Here is a 13,567-nt window from a genome sequence, read left to right on the forward strand (position 1 = left end):
TACCAGTTTTTCTCGCCTATATATCTTCCTCCATTTCCTTTTTGGTACATGGGAACAATTTTCCTCTAATTCAATTAATTACATTAAACAAGGCAATTTTATTTTCCTTATTATCTTATAAGAAATTCAAACATTTTTACATGTTGCTGGATTTGTTGATTTTGCATGTGAATGGACAAATGAAGTGAGCAGAATTAGATGGAGTGGAAAACAAAACAATGTTACACTCTGGCTAGTGGCTGCCATTTCTACTGAAGACAAAAAAAATTAATGAAACCAGGACCACTGAAACCGAAGTTTGTTTGTTTTCTTATCTGCTACAGTTCCGCTATTTGTCATCTGGGCTTGTGACAAGTGAACTACTATTATTGTCCTTATAATTACTTTTTTGTTTTGGCTACAAAGTTGGGAAATTATTGGAAAACAAAGCTCTCTCAATCTTAAAAGAATTAACATATAACTTTCATAAAAGGGATTGGCTTTATGGAAGAAATTGAAATCCACGTCGGTGAGTATATATGTCTATAGTTATAAAGGGGCACTTGAAGATTAGTGCGTTTTTATGTAGTTTTAATTGGGCCACTACCCCATAGTGTGCAAGTGAAGTAATTAAGGTAGGTATGTATGGGTTGTTCAGTGAGTGCCAGAATAGAGAAATGAAAATGATGTTTTCCCTTGCAATGCTAATTAACAGAGTGTGTGCGTGTGTGTCATCGAGTGAGGAAATTAATTCACAATATACATGTGAGTTGTGAGTGAAATATATATAACGTATAGTCGGTATAGATCGATCAGAAGAAAATTCATCAGTGTGTGCACAGAGACACATTCAATTTGTTTTGTGCCTCAGAATTCAGAAACATATTAACATGTAACTTTGAAATAACTAGATTCAATGGTTGGAAGTAAAGAAACTCGATATTAATACCGAATAAATAGATAATAATTGAAGGAAAATGAGGGTGGAGAATATGAATGGGCTTGCACTTGCTAATGTACGTTAGGGTGTGGGACATTCAAGGTTCCCTACATAACATGGTGAATAACCAAGTGCAAGACATGTATCTGTATGTGTTTCTATCACCAGCTGCACAAGCCTTCTTAGTTAACACTTCCTAGCTTAATATTAACATCAACAATATTGGAGTTACATGGAACTCCCATGATTTAACAATAACAGGTTTCTTCCGATCCCTTAATGTAAGTATTTATTATAGTGAGAGAAAAGACCGAACACCCCAAAAGACTCACAATCAGGTGAATATCGTGTGGGTCAGTCAGAATGGTTAAAGTAAGATTTATCTCGTCCAATAGCCGGCCAAACAAATCAGAGTTTGCACAATCACTAAGCATTAGAAGGCTATCAAGCATAGTCATAATCTCATAAGTCTTGCTTATCAAAAGCTTCATTAAGCTCAAGCACATCAATTACAAGTTTCATCATTTAATTATATAAGGATTACTCATTTTATTAAACTTTACTCAATTTGCATACACTGATTTGAGCGTCATATATAATATATTTGCAAGCACGTCCTCCCTTGCCATGTCTTACATTACTTCATCACCGTGTCCGGAAGATGCATCAATTAAACCTTTAATAAAGTTCCTATGGTTTATAACCTTTTTAAAAAGGACTTTATAATTCTAAACTCTTGGCTTTCAATTATTATTTTTATTATATTTGAACTAAGGCTGGTATTTGATATAGAGCGGGCCAGCTGGATCATATAGTCCACCAAGGGCCCATGAGGTATCCAAGCCCAAAGAGTTGACCCTTTTGGACTAAGAAAATAATGCCCAATGAGTTCTGTTGTTAGTTCTTTTGCTGTATTAATCTCTTTTCTTTTGATTCCTTCTCCACATGTAATTTTGTAGCAAAGATGTAACTTGAAGCAAAACTGCCAAATCTTTTGCTTGGCTTAAAAGCCTAAACAAAGGTGGGAAAAGAGAGAGGAAATATTGTAATCCAGCTGATTGAACTAGTATAAATTCCTTGTTAGTTGTTTCCAAAATTTTCTCCAAAACACCACAACAAAAGTCTAATTTAATATTGAAATCTGGGGCAACAACTGCTGCTAAAAGGTCAGCCACCACCTCCACCATCGTAAGGTTGGGGGTATACTACAGGGAATTTAATTACAACCATTAGATTTATGTTAGTCTAATGGATTAAATGAAAAACATTTTTTAAGGAAAAAATTTTCTTAAAATGCATATTTCAATTTCTTTTCCACTTTGAAAAAATCAACATTATTACGCAATCATGCAAGAAAAAAAAGTTAAGGAGAGAGGAAGATAAACAGGTTTCTTATTGCATCCAAAAGTCATGCAACTTTTTTAGGGGTAAAAGTCATATGTAATCAGTTGTTTTTAAATGGGGGAAAGTTCTCATTTACGTATTGACAGCATTTGTACATGGTGAGAGTGTGTGTGTCTATATATATATATAGAGAAAACATATCAAGTAAAAGTAATGTTTATTGTGAGAGATGAGAGCATTGAATCTTGATCATTTATGTCAGGGTAATATGGCTCTGTCTCTTCAATTGGTGTTTGTTTGTTGAATTTATCCATTTTCCTTAACTATTTTATGTATACGTCTATAAGCGGCTATTATTTATATATTCTTACATACATACGAGGGACAGGGCTGGACGGGGCTCATATAGGGTCGTGTAGGGCCTTAGGCAAAATAGGCAATTGCCTAAGGCCCCCAAAATATTTTTGGTGTGTATATAGGTTATATTAATGGGACTTAAAAAAGTAGTAAAACAGTAACATGGATAATGCAATGTAAGAACTTAAGTGCAATGTGAGAAGTGCAATTTTGATAGTTATTAATAGTATTGTTTTGTATTAGTAAATTTACATTTTTTAGAAAAAATAATAAATAAAATATATGTTGTTTATACATTTAAAAACCTCAAAAAAATAAATTGTGTTACTCATAATGTCAATTAGTTATTTTTTGTTACAAGAGGAAAATTTTATAACAATTAGTTTGTTTTGCACTCATTGTTTCTTCTCTAATTTTTTTTTTCATTTTTCTACGTTGAAATGAATTATCAAATGAGATATTTGTTATTAAAATGTTGCAAAATCTCTCATTGATTCATTCATTGTATTTCATGTTCTATTGTTCATAATTTTTTACTTATGTTGGAGTATAAAACTCTAATAAATGATTTCACAGCTCAAAAAAAGGAAAGATTAATATAGAAAATTAATAATTTATATGATATGTTCGGTCTCTTTAAGATTTTTGTCAAAATAAAAACATTTTTGCCTAAGACCCCAAAATCTCTATACACAGCCCTGGGCTCATATGTATATGTTGATGAATGAAACGATAACAACACGAAAATGGTTGGTGAAATACAAAAAAATCAGCAAACTGTGGCGGTGTTTGAACTGCCGCAAAAGGTATGTCGGAGGCAGTTGCTTAAATGCTGCAAATACGAGTGTGATCGTTCTACGGCAGACTTGCCAACTGCTTGAATAACCGCCAACAATTATATTGTGGTGGTTTTTAACCGATGTAGAATATACTTCATTTCACCCGTATTGTGTGCCAGTTTGAGTCGCAACATGCTAATGTGAAAATTTTGCCCCTTTCAAAGCGGTTCATAACTGTTGCAATATTTACTAATTAAATGCTTGAAATTCCAGAACTGTTTTCTTCTAAAAAAATTGATAAATAATAATTTGAATGCAACGAAATATATCTAATCTTGGAATAAGTAGGTTAGTGTTGAATTGTTCACTGAAGATAAGTTCATAATATAGAGAATGCTTAATATTACGAATTAGCTTTACGAAAGTGACAACATCTATCATCACCAATTCACCATCGATTCTTCTAATTTCTGTATATTTTAAATTTTTAAATAACAATGGTATAAAAGAAAAACCACCCTGAATTTGTAAGTGTTTCCTTTATTTGTACATAATCTACAACGTTTGGGATAACTGCCTCCAAGTAACATTGCAGCGGTTTCACTAGAACTGCCTTAGATTAATTATTCGCCTTTACATATTTTCTTGTAGTGATAGGTTAGGGGTAATGCCTTTTTGACACGTGATTTTTAACATATGCAATTATGATTTATGAGCAAATAGGTTAGGCGCAATACCTTTATGACGTACACATTAATGGTGATTTTTAGCTTTCATAAATAAAAACCATCACTATGTGTGTGTTAAAAATGTGTTTTCTCTAAAAGGTGTTTCTATGCATAACAATATAAGTACCCTAACAATAATAACTACACACATCTTTATTTGACACCCATTTTACTACAAAGAGATATAATAGAAATAGAATAAAGAGAAGTTATAGAGATATTATAAATGATATAGAAAAAATAATAGAAATAGAAATATAAATTTAAAATTGTATAAAGTGCGATGAAAACGAAAATAAGAGTAAATGTATAAAAGTTATTTGTGAAATTTAATTAATATTATTACTGAGTATATTTGACATCTTATTCTTTTGAGCGTACGTAGCTATTTGGCACGACAGCCAATAGCACACCTCACTACGCCAGAAATTGCATTTTACAGCGCTTATTTTTTCAGTTTTAAAGCGCTTATGAAAGCGCTGTAGCATGTACCGCTTTAGTACTGTCCAACGCTTTTTTTAGAAAGCGCTGTAGAAAATGAGATATCCTACAACGCTTTTTCGTAAAATGCGTGGTAGTATGTATGCATTCCATAATGCTTTCTTTAATGAAGCGTTGTAGCATGTATAGTTCTACAACGCTTCCTTAAAGAAAGCGTTGTAGCGTGTATGCATTTTAAAAGAAGCGTTGTAGCATGTTAGCATTTCATAGCGCTTTCTTAAAAAAAGCTCTGTAGTATAACGTGTCCTGTAAAAAAAAATGCAGGTAAGCCAACTATACCTAGTTCAACAAAAAATGGTAAGTTAGATCCAAATTCAAGTATTAACATTTAGAGATTGATGATACTATTAAGCAGCACTATATCAATTGTCAAAACACATGTGATAGTTCCAATTCACCAAAGAAAACTAACAAAATATATATAATCCATAGATGGATAAGGTTGGTTTGTTATTGTTATTCCTTGGCCTAAGTTTTTGCGACAAAGCAAGGATTTATTGAAATGAGCATGAGAGTTTTGTACAACAAACAATACAAGGGAAGGTGCAGACATTACAACAAAGAAAAAATAAAAAGCATACAAACATGCTAAGACACTAGTAAGGAATACAATGACAACTAGGACATAAAGCGGAAGAAAAAACAAAGGCAGAGAGTAACCAGCAAGGACTAGAGACTCCAGAAGCCTCGAAAGACGCTGTCAAAGAGCACAAGAGGTCCCTCCCATTCGCAAATTAGATTTGCAGCAAGAATCCAATGGGAAAAAATACACAGCCCCAGTCATGAACAAAGAAAGCATACCAGTACCATATCAAAGAGAGAACCAAAACAGAACAGGATCAACAATCGCATCAGTTCACCATGCTACTCGAAGAAAAGAGAAATAGTACCAGCAACACCAGAAAGCCAACAACAATTCTTCCTTCCAATGCAACATGCTGCCTTGAAAGTGAAAAAGTTAACAAAGGTTGTCAGACATTAGATGTTATATAATTGATACCTAAAATAAGTAGAAAGCACTGCCAGATGCATCCCAAGTTTAGTATGCGGACCTGAATACGAACGATATTGGGCACCTAAATGAAATGACTAGCTAGAAACAGGATCATATTATTTTCTTATAGTTCAGTTCATTAACTGTAAAAAAATCTCTCACAGTTTCATAAATAATTGTCTATCCTAAAACAAATTATAAGAAGTATATCCATTTAGAATCTGTACACTCCCATGGAAGAAATGTATGAAAGGCCTAAAATTGTCGCATCCACTTGCTAAATGATGAAGCAGTATTAGCCTTAAATCAAATTCCTGAAACTTATAGTATCTTAATAAAATAATAAACATGAATTACCATTGCTTTTAGATCTTCAGGTTCTAAATATCGGTCGCGGTTGCGGTCGCGGTCGCGTTGCGGTTTTCGCGATAACGAATATTATCGTTGCTGCGGTATGTGTTGCGCCTGTTGCGGTGTGAATGACTCTCAGATTTTCACAAATTATGTTTAAAATGCATAAATCATGTGAAAAAAGAAATATTATTATATAACCTATATTATTGATCATAATAGTAACATCTACATTATACAAAAACTCATGACATATATTTTAAATCTTCATAAGATGCCAAAAAGTAAAGAAAATAATTAAAAAATGATTGATATGAATAAATTAGTAGCTACTAATATATTTAATAAAATTCATACATTAAAATAAATCAAACAATAAGAATCATTCAAAAGAATCATATGATCTATTAAGCTAGATAATCAAATAAAAAGCTAGATAATCAAATAAAAAAAAACTACATATAATATAGCCCATTTCAGTTTTTTTTTTAAATCCATATAACCCATTCAACGAATCTGTTATGAGCCCAAACCAACACCCTTTTAAACAATTAAACAAATTAATTCAGAATCAATTCCAGGGAAGGGAAAAACTAAATCATGGCCATAATTTTAGGGAAATCAGAAAATCAAAATATGATAAAATAAATAATAAAACTGACCCCACATTTTTTTAAGAGTAATAAATCAAAATCTTTCCACTCTCCTCCCATTCCAAAACACGATCAACAAAAACCCAAAAGCCAGAGAGAAGACAACAACAAATCTGAAGAGATTGAACTTGAAGGGTGAAGAAGAGACAGAAGAGAAGAGTGAAGACGAGAGCGTGGCGGACAGTGTACGGTGGTTTTGGGTGGCAGCGCGGCTGCGCCGGTCGGTCGGAGGCTTGGAGCACGAACTGACGAACTCATCTCAGTTCTCACTTCTCACGGTCAAAGTCTCAGAGTCAGAGAGCAAGAGGAAGAGAACACAGGAAGAAGGGAAGATAGAGGTTTCTGAGTTAAATCTAAGAAAAAGCTGAAATTTGGTACAAGATTCTCCAATTCTCCTTTGATTTTCCTCTGATTCTCTCTAAAATTGATTATGAAAATGGGTTTTTTTGGAGGAAAAGAAGAAGTCACGGCAGTAACGGCGTTACAAGGCTCTGTAACGCCTCTGTTGCGGCCGATACGCCGTTACGTTGCGGCCGTTACACGTGATTCTGCATAGCACCGAGAAATCGTTCTGTATCGGTAACGTTCCTCGCCGTTACCGCAATATATCGGACGATATCAAGATATCGTTCTGATATTTAGAACCTTGGATCTTCTTCTTTGGTCTTCTCCTTATAGCAACTAATAATTCAATTATAATACCCCAACACTTTCTAATCCCAGAATCATAACCTTTGACATAGTTTGCCTAATCCCTGCATAAAAAAAATCATAAACTATCTTGTAGCCGTAAATATGACATCTTTCCTTAGTGGATTAAACTTTCAAAATTGAACGAACCTGAGAGAATTTGGAACGTATAGAGTTAAATTACCCACACCAATCAACACCGAGCATTAAGAGCCATAAGCAAGTTGATTCCCCCACGGAGGTAAGCCAAATTGCGAGCCTTCATAAGCATCGCATCTGAAATCAGCTTCGCAACATCACTCTCTCTCAATCGCAGCGTGTATGATGGTGGCTTTTTTTCACGTCTGAAATCATTCACCTCTCTGCGTCCTGCTGCGCCACGTGCTTCTGTCAATGGCACGCGAGACCTCTGCGCCGTAAGAGAGGTGGTCGGTGTTGAGGGAGAAAACCTGACTAGCAGGCAAATTTGAGCGGTTGGACTTTGGAGCTTCTCACGAGACAAATATGAAAACAGGGGAGAGTGGGGCAAGAGGCGAATGAGAAGGAAGGAGAACTTGCGATGTTGCAAAGTGGGTCGGCGCCTCTGATAATACATGGGTCGTTGACGGCGGTTGGATGGCAGGTTATGGTGGCGGCAGAAGGTATTTTGGGAGTGCGAATCTGAAGGGTGGCTCGAAGATTGGAGGGATCGGGGACCGGAGGACATTGAGTGGGGAGGGTCTTTTTTTTCCTATGATGATGGTGGAAGTGAGGGGGGGGGAGTGGGGGTGTGTCGTGATGAGTAGGTTTCGAGAGATTTTTTTATTTTCGGAACGTAACCTATAAATTCTAAAGCGCTTCTACAGGATAAACGCTATTAAGAGAAAAAGACTTAAAACATTTATTTAAGAAAACGATTTAAACCGTCTATGGATTTTTCCCCGATTATTTAAAGCATTTGTTCGTAAAAAACGCTACAGTTAGCCTTATACTTAAAGCGCTCTTTTATCAGAAACGCTTTATAATGTTTTCATCAAAATTTTAAAGCGTTCTGTCTAATAAGCGCTTTAAATGAGGCGTTTTAGAATATCATTTCTGGCGTAGTGCCTGTGGCACAACCAGTGCACTTTTCAATTTTACAATCACCGATTGAAAAAACTAAATCTATGTATAGTGGAAATCAGTTAATCATACGGTGGAAATCACTTCGTCGCCTCTCGTGCCACATGTAGTCGTGCTCTTTATCTTTTTCCTATTCTATTTGTCAAGCCTAAATTTCAATTTTTAATTTTTAATTTCGGAACAAATATTAGTGTGATATATTCTTATATGAGTTTTTTTTTAAGTTTATAGAATTCTTCAGAAAAAATAAATAATATAAATAATAAATACTTAGGAGGAGCCAAGGCTCTGTTTGAGTAGGATTGTTTCTCGTACATAGTTGATGGTTGAAAGACACAATTAGCTAGCACTTCAAAGTGACGATTTCTTTTATTTATGTGTTAAAAAAGAGGGGAGTTGGTTCGTTATGAACATGAACTGAGGAATTTAGAGATGAAGGAAATGAAAGATTTTATTACCATTTTAGTAGGAAAAATAAATTATTCATTAAAATAATGTAACAAATCTATTCATTAGAGGCACTGAATAGTAAAATTTGTTTTAAAAAGTGTAAGTGTTATATATGTTAATTGAAGAAATAAATACCTCTTAATTTTTTATTATGTCAAACATCGATCAAATTAATCATTTGCTACCCAAACATACTAATAAGCAAGCTGATGTGGCATGCTTAGTGCCACTTGGACATGTCACTGAACACCTACATGGTAAATTATCTTTCTCATTCAATCTTTCCCCCCTTTTATTTTGGCCCCTGCATAATTTTAAATAAAGTGGTCCTCTTCTCCCCCTCCAAAATGGGGGAGGGAGGTGGTGGGGGATAGAGAAGGGGTGAAAAGGGAGAGCGGTGGGGGGTAAGGGAGAAATTGATGGGTGAAAGATTGGATGGGAGGGATAAGTTGCGACGTAGGTGCTCAGTGGCATCCAAGTAAAAGGCCATATGAGCTTGGTCGACAACATCTGTTAACAAGTGGGTAGCCATGAAATAACTTGATCGATGTTTGACACCATCAAAGATTTTCGAGAGGTATTTTCTTATAAGGACCAACTTTCCTAACGTTTACACCTTCTGTGGCGAATTTGGTTATTCACTCAATTGGAAGATACACCATCCGGTCACTATTATAAGCAAAAGTTAGTATTTTAGATTCATTCAATAAATGATGTATGTGGTCATTAAAATTGTCACATACATCATTTATTGAATGAACCTACAAAGCTAACTTTTGCTTATAATAGTGACCGGAGGGTGTACTCGTTAAAATTGCACGATTTTTCTAGTTTTTCATATGATTGTGTGCCTAGATATTTCATTATATTTATAGAACTAATGTGTTTTTTTTGACAAATGTGAAATAGGCATGTCACAAGGGTAAAAAGTGAATTAAAAGAGAAGAATAATAAGAAAAAAAAAAAGCAAAATTTCAAGTGTATTGTTTAGAGAAGAATATGATTGCAATTGTATCATGTCTTCTTATCCTGATCACCAAATACACCTTTAGTTAGAGAGGAAATTTCCTCAAAACTTGTACCACTTACTACCCCTTTATACACTGCATTTCTTAAGCTTTGTTTCTTTGGATATCATATATCTCTAATATATCTCGTAAAATTAATATAATGCTTAATCTCTAATCTATCTATCTATAATCTATAATCTATAATCTATATAAAAGCAGAGTTTCTGCAACCTTGAAGGCAAATTAGTAATTTAATATATTTATGAACATGAACTACAATTTTACCATGGATATTTTAGTCAATCTTGAAATAATTAAATTGGAACTCAATCTCAGCTGTCCACTGCTTTAATCTTTACGGTTGTCTTCTTTTAGTCTTAACCAAACCTTTACTAATAGCAACCTCTCGCATTCGCTTTGGAATTAGGATTTACGTTTTCTTTCTACCACCTCTTCTGATGCTTACGTTTTGGTTCTGCAATCAAAGCTTCGGTTTCCATTCCACCCCTTCTTCTAACCTCATTCGTTATGTTTCAGTAATAAGGGAACTGATCCGCAGCATCAGAGAGATAGCTTGCGGTAGAGGACTCAATTCTCTCAGATGCTTCTCCGTCGCTTTCATCACCAAAATCGCAGTCCACTCTGCCCCGTCGAGATGTCTCCTTCGCCGTAGCCAGGTTAGATCTCTGTTGACATCTCTCCCTTTGTTGGATTGTCCCACTTTCAGAGTTTCAGGCTGTGATAAAATTTCGCCCTTCATGTTGCCTGCGCTTGCCATGTTCCGTTCGCAATTCATGGTCGCTTGAGTTGCTATCCCTGTTCCATCAATCTGTAGTGTGAATTTCCAACCGCTCTGTTTTTTTCCCGATTTCTCTTGATTCAGATACAGACATACAGTTGTTTACCATGACTTCTCGATCATTCATGTGCTGCTGCTAGGTTTGTGTTTCATTTCTTCCTGGCTTTAGTTCTCAAGTTCCTTAATTTCCTTCAAGCCTTTCTTGGGGTTTCAATTCTGCTCTGTCTGTATGGTTGCTGAATCAATGGGACCATCGTACCTGCCATCAATGTCAATTCTCTCAACCTCCTTGCTCCTTGGTTGGTACCTTTTATTTATTTCAGTCACTGTTGAATTTTCTCTAATATTGTTTGGTAATTTTATTCTGACAGATGGTAGAAAACTTGATCCTATTGCCACACCCTTCTTCACCGATTCGATGATGAACATGATGATGTCGTAGTTGCATTCTACCTTCCGGTGAGTAACTCTTCCAATGTTCTCTCTATTAATGCCAGGTAGAACTTATGCTGTTAGCCTTCCTTTGATTCTTCCTTCATGTCCTTCCTTTGTGGATCCAAAGCGCTATCTTCTCTTCTTTTATGTTTTTCTTGGCTGAACTTTTTATTGGGAGCACGTCATGTTAACATCTTACTTTTGTGGAGCTATATTATGACATGCCATATTTAGAAATTTTAAGTTTCATCAGTATTCTACCTCTTTTATGAGTGAATTGTTTGTCTTTTATTAATTTATTCTAACACCAATGATGTACCTTTTGCTGGAAATAATAAACAGATGATTTCTCAAAAGTTCTTCAATTATGTTTGCATACTGATCTTGAGTTCCTATTTTCAGTGATTACGACTTCCATTGTTTATTTCTATGTTTCGTTTATCTTTTGGAATTTTTGTAGCATCGTGGAAGAAGATTGGATGCATGGAGGTCCTATGTTAATAATTTATGTATGTATTATTTCAAAATATGTTATTGCTAATAGTTTTTTTTGTTTTTCTAATTTTCTAAAGATGGTAACATAGATTATCTTTGATTGTGTGTTTGCAAGTACATGCTTAGATTTTGGTTCCTATTTAGCCATATTACATTTTATCTCCTTCTGACTTATTTTTACTACTATATTCAATTGAAATTGTTTGATTTCCCTTTTGACCATGGTCACAAGCATCAGATTCAGCTCCTCGCTATCCATTGTGCCAACAAGTGTCCTAATACATGATATTATGCATAATAGAAAAGCAGTGTCACATCGTGATAACAAATAACTGTAAGTATTAATTACCTCCACTTTCTTTGCTTAGCTTCAAGAGCTGCCTTTATGATGTTTTCCCAAGCAACAATAACATAGAGCTGATTTTCCTATACAGGTTCATATGCCACTGGAAATGGATTTTGTACACTATTTTTGTAGAGCTTTGAGATTTTGTATAGATCAGAGAATAAAGGATCCAAACTGAAGCTGCAAATAGTGATTAGAAAGGAAAACAAGAATCTACCCAAGTTCGTTTAATTGATTTGAGGCTAAATTGTGGATTTAACTCATTGAGAATGAGGACTCAGATTTGTGATTATTTGAATAGTTTTGCCTGATAGGCTTGAATGGCAGGATTGGATCTTATCATCATATCTGGGCGCGTGCTATGACTTCTTTCATCAGATTTGCATTGCATTGATGTTCATGTGGGAAAGCTATTGAAGGGCTTTATTGGGAGAGGTAAATCTGCACTTTTGTGCATATGCTTCCATATTTTTCTTATTTGAGAAAATTGCCTAATTGAAGTGTTGCTTTATGCAATGATTTTTTGTGGTCTAATTCTGGTGTGGAAAGATAGGAAAAAATATCAGTTTGTTAGGGAATCTTTTGTTTTCTCATGTTATGAACATAATTGAGAATAAGAGGTGAAGCTTATGAACCATATTTTTCAGACAAATGCAAATTTGGGCCAGGAAAAACTTCAACAGTGGCAGGATATAAGTAGTTCACGTAGTTAATTTGCTAATTTTAGGAAATCAAGTTGGAAGAAGGTGGACTACAAAACCAGTTGGTTATTTTCCTGTTATTTTCTGCCTAATAGGATTTTCCAACTATACTTATTTGCTTGGCTTATTCTTACAATTTTCATATTAGAAGCTAATAGTTCAGTAAATGTGATAAGTGGTAGACTTTCTAAAAATTGGTGCATGCAAGCTGTGATGGGGGCATGACTGCAACCTGAGTTGAGGTTTGTGGTGGGAAACCACCATCAAAAAGTCCCATGGGCTCAATGGGAATCACAGGTTGTTGAATAGCTTTCAGAGGAATATCACCTTGAAGACCAACATCACCTTCAGAACCACTATGATTTTTTTAATGGTGGAATTAGGGGTTTTATTTTTTAAACCTGAAATGTTTTGATGATTATGATTTTTGGTTAGAAGAACGGAAATGTCAGGTTAGAATTAGTAAGATCTGAAACGTTAGCTTCAAATTCTGTTACATTTGAATAACAACACTCTCTCACATGAAGAGATATACTTAATTTATATTTATATCACTCATTAAATCACTCATTAATATATACAAAATGGTAGTGTCTGTCAAAAATAAAATATACAAATGGTAGCAATGCATAGAAAATAATTTTTTCCAAGACTTTATATTCGCAGAAAAGTTGTATGTTGATGCTGACTATGTGGGCAGCTCTTGTCATCTAAGTGAAAACTTGTATCTTCCCTGCAATCTTTCACACTTTAATTTATAATTTTAATTTGGGGTTGTCTAAATGACCCATGATAAAGTTTGGGTTAAATAACCCACCATCCAATCACATTTGAGATAAGTGAGTTGAAATTTTTATATTTTATTTATTAATTTATTTCCAACTCATTTATCTCTAATATGATTGGATTGTGAG

At 34.6% G+C, this 13,567-nt stretch overlaps 1 long non-coding RNA gene across 8 annotated transcripts; it reads left to right on the forward strand.

Moving 5' to 3' along the window:
- Window positions 1–10,252: 10,252 nt before the first annotated feature.
- LOC130730801 (uncharacterized) lies at window positions 10,253–13,477 on the forward strand. Of its 8 annotated transcripts, XR_009016475.1 has the most exons (5): window positions 10,254–10,975; window positions 11,048–11,135; window positions 11,572–11,620; window positions 11,845–11,940; window positions 12,041–13,477. It is a non-coding gene; the product is annotated as an uncharacterized LOC130730801 (long non-coding RNA). The 8 variants fall into 8 exon arrangements; XR_009016472.1 differs by having other exon boundaries at window positions 10,253–11,135; window positions 11,839–11,940; window positions 12,041–13,476; XR_009016473.1 differs by having other exon boundaries at window positions 10,253–11,135; window positions 12,041–13,476.
- The last annotated feature ends 90 nt before the right edge of the window (window positions 13,478–13,567 follow it).

Source organism: Lotus japonicus, chromosome 1 (genome assembly GCF_012489685.1).
Source record: "Lotus japonicus ecotype B-129 chromosome 1, LjGifu_v1.2".
Lineage (NCBI taxonomy): Eukaryota > Viridiplantae > Streptophyta > Magnoliopsida > Fabales > Fabaceae > Lotus > Lotus japonicus.